At 43.1% G+C, this 7,137-nt stretch overlaps 1 non-coding gene and 1 pseudogene across 1 annotated transcript; both read right to left on the bottom strand.

Moving 5' to 3' along the window:
* Nucleotides 1-3,984: 3,984 nt before the first annotated feature.
* Nucleotides 3,985-5,448, bottom strand: LOC103746139 (annotated as a pseudogene).
* Nucleotides 5,449-5,744: 296 nt separating this feature from the next.
* LOC115066811 lies at nucleotides 5,745-5,874 on the bottom strand. Its single transcript, XR_003846253.1, has one exon. It is a non-coding gene; the product is annotated as a small nucleolar RNA SNORA3/SNORA45 family (small nucleolar RNA).
* Nucleotides 5,875-7,137: the final 1,263 nt, after the last annotated feature.

The raw sequence follows: 7,137 nt of genomic DNA, 5'->3' as shown, positions 1-7,137 counted from the left end.
GACCGGAGTTCATTTCCCATCACCCGCATGGTGGCTAACAACTATCCGTAACTCTACTTCCAGGGTATCTGACACCATCTTCTGTCCTCCACAGGCACTGCATGACATGGGTGCACTTACATACAAGCAGGCATAACACTCATACACATACAAAACCCCAATTATAATATTAAACAAGATTCAATACACAAACAAGATTTAATATTCAAAATTTAAATGAAGCCAGGCCTGGTAGGGCAAACCTTCCAGCATTTGGTAGACAGAGGTAGAAGGATAATGAGTTCCAGACCAGCTTGGGCTACATAGTATATTATATTAGTTACTTTTCTCACTGTTGGGGCAAGATGCATGAAAGAAAAAATCCAACTTAAGGAAGGGTTTACTTGAGCGCACAGTTGGAGGGACATAGTCTGTCATGGCAGCAGGGCTATGAAGCAGCTGGTCATACTGCATTGCAACTGGGAAGCAAGAGAGATGAGTATTAGAGCTCAGCTTGCTTCTCCTTTTTATTCAGTTCAGGAGCCCTGCCCACAGAATGCTGCCACTCACACTAAGGATGGGTCTTCCCAACTCAGTTAATCCAATCTAGAAACTCCCTCACAGACGTACCCAAAGGTTTGTCTTCTAGATGATTCTAGAGACTGTCAAGTTGGCCAACATAGTGAGACTCTGTCTTAAACCAAAACAAAATTCTAAATGGAAATTATTTGCGGCTTGAAATTTTATACTTCATATCCACCCAGATCATCAAGCAAGTGTGAAGAGACTGAACATTTTTCAGTTGGGCAATCACAAAAAAATTTACCTTCTTTCTATCCTTTTATGGAAGGCAGCTACTAAATGATCTCATTACTAAAATAAGGGTGTATGCAAGAGAGAGGAAGGTTTGGAAAACTGAAGATGCCACAAGACAGAAGTAAAGGAAGGGAAGTCTTGGGCAACAGCTCAGAAGCAGTTTGAGAGAGCAATACCAAGTAGATGAAGAGGCCAGAAGACTCCAGTACAGGTTTCTTCAAAGGAAACAAAAACAAACCAATACTTATTTAATGGGTTTGACCATTAAGTTATATAATTATATTACATAATATCAAATTATATTGCTTTACAGGGCTACTGTTATGGGGTGGATTGGAGTCTGGAAATTTCTATGTTCTTGTGTTCTGGAACAATGAATTGGACCAGGGACAGACACATGGATAATGATAGGAATAGGGGCAATTTACTAAGAAAGAAAAAAGGTACTCCTCAAGGTGGGAGTGTGCTGGGAAAAGACAGACACTGAAAAGGCCCACATCACTTGAGTTCTGATTCATTATAAGTCATATACACAGCACTTGTCTTCTCCAGGGATCTTGAGGGCTCCTCTCATGCATGCTTTCTTTTGGTACATGTAGCCCTGATGTGGACAGGTTTCCAGTCTTCCTGTCAATTGGCTTCTTCATTTTTTTTTTTAAGTTGAAACCTTTTAAAAAATATTTTATTTATTATTTTTATTTTACGTGTATGAGTGTATTGCCTGCATGTATGTGAATGTACCCATGTAGTTCAATGCCTTGGAGGTCAGAAGAGGGTTTTGGATTCCCCTGGAACTGGAGTTAAGAATGGTTCGTAGCTGTCATGTGGGTGCTGGGAATTGAGCCCGGGTCCTCCGTAAGAGCAGTCAGTGCTCTTAACTGCTGAGCCATCTCTCCAGCCCCAATTGGCTTCTTTTATAGTTAATCTTTTTGTTTGTTTAAAAAATATCATTTACATTTATTTATTTATTTATTTATTTATTTATTTATTTATTTATTTATTTATTTATTTATGTCAGTGCATGTCTGTGCCAGAAGAAGGCATCAAGTGTCCTTCTATATTTCTGCCTATTCCTTTGAGGCCGGGTTTCTCCTTGAACCTGGGGCTCTCATCTCTACTAGGCCAGAAACCAGCAAGACCCAGTGAACCTCCTATCTCTGCCCTACTCAAAGCCGGGGTTGTTGGTATTTGCAGGGATGCCTGATTTGTTACGTAGGTGCTGGGATCTGAACTTCAGTCCTCGTGATTTCAGAGCAAGTGCTCTTGACCTCTGAATCATCTCTCCAGCCCCCTATGTATTAATCTTGATGCCATTTTCTCTGTCCCCATTCTCCTACACTGCCAGGTAGTATAAACTGACAATATAATATTTACATAATAATTAGAAGTATCTATGAACTCCAGAATAAACACAGCACATCTTTAGATTAGGGCTACTTGTAAACCTTTGTCAAAGTTCACATCCAGGTATGGGGGCTCACTATGTAATCTCAGCATGAGGGATACTGAGGCAGGAAAATTGCTAAGAGTTCAGGCAGCATGGGTGACTAAGGTTTTCCAGGTCAGCCTGGGATACAGACCGTTTCTCAAAACATCGAAACCAGTCTGTGAATGTTATCCTTAAAATAAGTGAATTTTATTAATTGTAAACTATACCTGAGCAAACACAGATGCACCCCCCCCCAAAAGGACAACAAAAGCAACCTGAAAATGATCACTGAGTTTTAAAAGTAATTATATATTGAGGTCTAGCAACTGCCTCTAGGATTCTGTCCTGAGTAAACAAGCTCTACAGGAAGCAAAGATGAAAAACAGAAAATGTTCAAGAAAGGAAATGTAGTAAAATAGACTGGTGATTACTATTCACGCAACAAAACTTCACCTCCATTTCTTAGAGTCCTGACTGGACCCACAAGTTAAACCTGCATGAAAAGACTTACAGGAGAAAAGGTCCAGGCTCATTTCATACTAGTTTTATAAGCCACAGAAGTTCTAACAGGGAAACAAAGATCCGGAGCAGCAGTTACAGATAGGGTCTTTTTGTTTGGTTGTTCTTTTCTTTTGAGGTTCATCAATTCAATAACTGTATTGACAAGATACTGATTGGTTAACGTGTTGAAGAAACATACAATACAAAATACAGAAAAAGTTGGTGTGTGTTAGATTTAGGAGGTGGGAAAAAGGGAGGGGTTTAAAGTTTAGAAATAAGAGTCAGAGCCAGACCTGCAACAGGCAAGGAATGTGCTCCCTGGATTCAGGAAGCTCAGCAGAGGGCTGACAGTTCGTTTCCTCAAGGAATGATTATCTGCGCTCTGAAAGGCGAGCAGTCGGGTCTTATATAGGAACTCTGCTGCACACAGCTGCAAGAGTTAACTCTGTGCCAGGGTCTGGTGTCCTTGAGGGTCTCTTTTCTCAGACAGGCGGGTGAGTTATCTATAGCACTAAAGGAAACAGGTAGGCTCTACAGTCTCTCTCAGTCCAGAGAGTGACCAGTTGATAAGGCTTGAGTAACACCAGGCATGAGCAAGGCCAGGATACTAATTTAAGGCCAGTTAGACACTTTAAGGGATTATGGCTTTCCCTAATGAGGCTTGTGGTGCTTCTGCAACTCACATATTCTATCAGTTGGTTCCATTCCCTCCTTTCTCCTCCACCCCACCCTCCCCATACTTATTATGCTGATTTGGTCAGAACAGGGCTCAAAGCCAGAGGTCAGGGTGGAGGGGTCATGGGTGTGTGGCTGCCTCAAATGATGCTGTGGTAATGCTGCGGTTTCTCCCCTCACTGGGAGTTGGGTGGGGAAGGGGTGCAGCCTGATGACAGACAGCTGAGGGAAGAGGCGACTCTGTCCCCTCCCCAGCCCAGGGCCTGCCCACTGCCCAGGACCAAGACCACTCCCAACAAGGTATGATGTGCATGTTCTTGCTGAGTCTGCTCTCCAGCATGGAGGAAAGAAAGGGTAACTGCTCCAACCCTTATCCCCACAGACCAGGAGGGACAGGAACACGTAGCTACTATCAGCAAAGAGCAAGTGGGAGAGCAGTAGAAAGGGGGAAAGTGGGAAGAGCAGAAGATTATATATATTAAAATAGTTACTTAAGTCTTAAAACTGAATTAGTGTTTGTGCAGAAAGGTGCAGGTGGGCCTAGGATCAAAGTAACTCAGAGAAATCATGATCATCTCCCTCCCTTATCCCTGGTGGCTAGAGTGGGTGCCAGTTGGATCGTTGTAGCAGAGGAATGGGGAGCAAGCAGAGTTGCTGCAGCACTGGCTCAGGCTGGTCAGGTTGTTCTGAAGATCCATACCTAGGTTCTGGCCTGGACCACCAGCTGCATTCTGGGGCTAGTTCTTGGGAAGTTTCTTAGCTATTGCCATGAAAATTTCACATTCATTGCACTCTTGGCTGATGTCTCCTGAACTATATTAGCAACTTAACCTAAGTTACTCCATCTTGCTCAGAATAGCTATTTTAACAGTAACATCTTTTCACTTATGGAAAATATTTAAAAAGAGAAAACAGCCTTGAGTTCTAAGAAATTGCTCAATCACAAACCCAGTAGAACGTGCTAATCTCAGACATTCTATATCTGGCTAACAGCTTGTTTGTGCTTCTGTAACTTGCTTGCTATTTTAGGTCACCCTGACACAAAGTATAAGACTACCCTGTTATTGCATGACCACCTGGTAACTGCTGATTTCAGCTTTCTTACTATACTTGTTATGGCTAGGAAGTTGACTAATTTTAAAATTACAAACTTGATTGCCAAGTTATATGACTGTATCACTTGTCTGTATAATGATTGGCTGTTGATTAATAGATTGAGAGTTCTGCTATGTTGTACAAACCTGATTGGTTCTCAAGTGTCCTGTTTGAATAATATCTCTGTAATCCTATAAAAACTCTGACCCAACAATGATCACTGCTGTGTTTACTCCTGAGATAGACAGCCAGGCTGGTCAAAATAATAAATTTACCTTGCTACTTTTCTTAAAGTGGTGCTGGTGATTTTTTGCAAACTCTGATATATAACATCTCCATGAACAGCAAACTATATCATCTGCATAGATTTGGTCATCCTGGAACTCAATGGCTGTCTTGCTGGCCAGTTCCATCTTGTTACCCACAAGTGCAATGATGATGCTGGGGCTGGCCTGTCTCTGTAACTCCTTCATCCAATTCTTGGTGCAAATGTATCTGGATTGGTGATGTCATAGACCACAATGGCTGCCTGGGTCCCCAGCAGTATGTGGGGGCTGGGCTGTGATAGCACTCCTGTCCTGCTGTGTCCCAGATCACAAACTTAACTGTTGTACTGTCTAAGCAGATCTGTGTGAGGAAGGTCGCTCCAATTGTGCTCTCCTGATATTCATGGAATTATCTCTTGACAAAGCAGAGGACAAGGCTGGATTTGTTCACTGCAGATTTCCCCAGCTGGACCAGTTTAAACTGACAGATCTTGACCCGAGCGGCTGGTCCCTTGAATCAGTTGATCTGCACCTCCCTGACCCACTAACGCAGGATGCACGTTAGTGGTATCCATGGGTGTGGGGGTGGAGCCAGTGCCTTGCAAAAAGACTCAGTAGGGGGATGAGGGGGTACAGGCCTCCAGCGGGGCTCAGGGGCTTGCACAGACCTTCATTCTCCTCTCCCATGGTGATGTACCAGACTTCTGCCTCACTTCACTCCTTTTTGTTTTGTTTTTTCTTCTTTGATTTATTTACTTATTTTTTAAAATTTATGCCCACTCCCTCCCCTCCAACATCCCCCCCTCTGAAGAGGTAACCCTAAAAACTTTTAAGGATTAGATAAAAGCTTCCAAATATTTTCAACATTTTTGGCCTTTGGAATGGAGTAGGTTGCTAAGGGGCCCAAGGACATTGGCTACTTTTCTTTGGGGTCTTTTTACCCTAACTGCCTAGTGAATTCCTACCTCCCTTTTTTTTTTTTTCCTTGTCACTAACCTGGTGCCTGACTGTGCCATGAGGCCCACAGCCAGTGAATAAGGTCAGCAGTCATTCTTCGAGGACTCTAGCATACTAATACAATAGCCAATACCCAAGCATGACTCTAGCCTCGATCTACCTCCTATTCTTATCAAACCATCCTCTTAAGAGGTTACCCAAATTGCCAATAGGGAATCGAGACACAGACCACTCTGGCTTCTTCCATGCTGAACAGGGACACAGGGTGAGGCAATTGGAGTACCCCTTCAGAGGGTCTATCTAAAAGACTCCCAAATTGCATAACTCTTATCTTTAGGAGGAAAAGAAAGTCTTCGAATTGTGAAGTGGAGATGTGAAGGAGAAGTAAAGGCAAGAGTAATTAGCATTACAAGTTCTAGACATGGAAATAGAAAAAGTCAGAACAGGGCAAATTTCATATGTTCATATGAGAATCCACTGGAATTTCTTGACAAGAGCTTCCCAAAGCATCCCTCTGTTGGGTTCTTCCTCATTTTTCTTTTGTCTGCCAAGTCTGGACTCAAGAATGATAGATTCAGGATTTGTTTTCAGGCACTTTGATAACTGTTGGAGTGGTTAGAATCTGTCAGTCCTTTCTCAAAGGCTTCTAGATAGGGGGAGAAAACAAATTTAGCCATCATTTTCGAACAATATCGAGTTGTCTCCCTTAGCTACAGGTGGGCACTACAGTATTGCAGACCAAGATTTGAAGTCTTACATCAGAGCAGCACTTTATGATTACAGTTGGCCCAACTAAATTTATTTTTACACCTAAGGTCGTTTGAGGATCTGTTCCTCAGGGGTCATATGGGCTTGGGAGGAGCCCCTGGATCCTTTATTTTACCAATTTCGTCTATGTGAAAATAAGTCAAAGGTCCTGCTTGACCATGGCTGGCTTCACTTGTGAGCATAGAGGAAATGTTTCCTCTGGATTGACCCTCCTCCTTGTAGACGGGACTGATTCAAGTCCATATGGTGGGGTATCCATGGCCTCCCTGCAGGTCATTGGAAGATCTGTTCCTCAGGGGTCACATGGGCTTGGGAGGAGCCCCTGGCTCCTTTCTTTTACCAGGTCCATCTATGTGCAGTAAGTCAAAGGTCCTGCTCAACCATGGCTGGCTTCACTTGGAGGCATGAATGAGATGTTTCCTCTAAGTTGATCCTCCTCTTCATAGACTAGACACTGGTTCAAGTCCATCTCATGGGGTCTCCATGTCCTCCCTGAACAAGAGGATTGGTGACTCACCATAGTCACAGGACATTTTGAGAGATGTTCCATAGTCCCCTGGAACTTGGTAGACCTTGGAGGGCAAGGGACAAAACTGTCCTTTAAGTCCCTCTGACCACATTAGTATAGGCCTCAAAGTATGGCTGTTAAAC

The sequence above is a fragment of the Nannospalax galili genome, unplaced genomic scaffold (genome assembly GCF_000622305.1).
Source record: "Nannospalax galili isolate Female #2095 unplaced genomic scaffold, S.galili_v1.0 scaffold383, whole genome shotgun sequence".
In the NCBI taxonomy this organism is placed as follows: domain Eukaryota; kingdom Metazoa; phylum Chordata; class Mammalia; order Rodentia; family Spalacidae; genus Nannospalax; species Nannospalax galili.
Note: the sequence above shows the minus strand (reverse complement) of the source record. Positions and strands in the feature narration are given on the sequence as shown.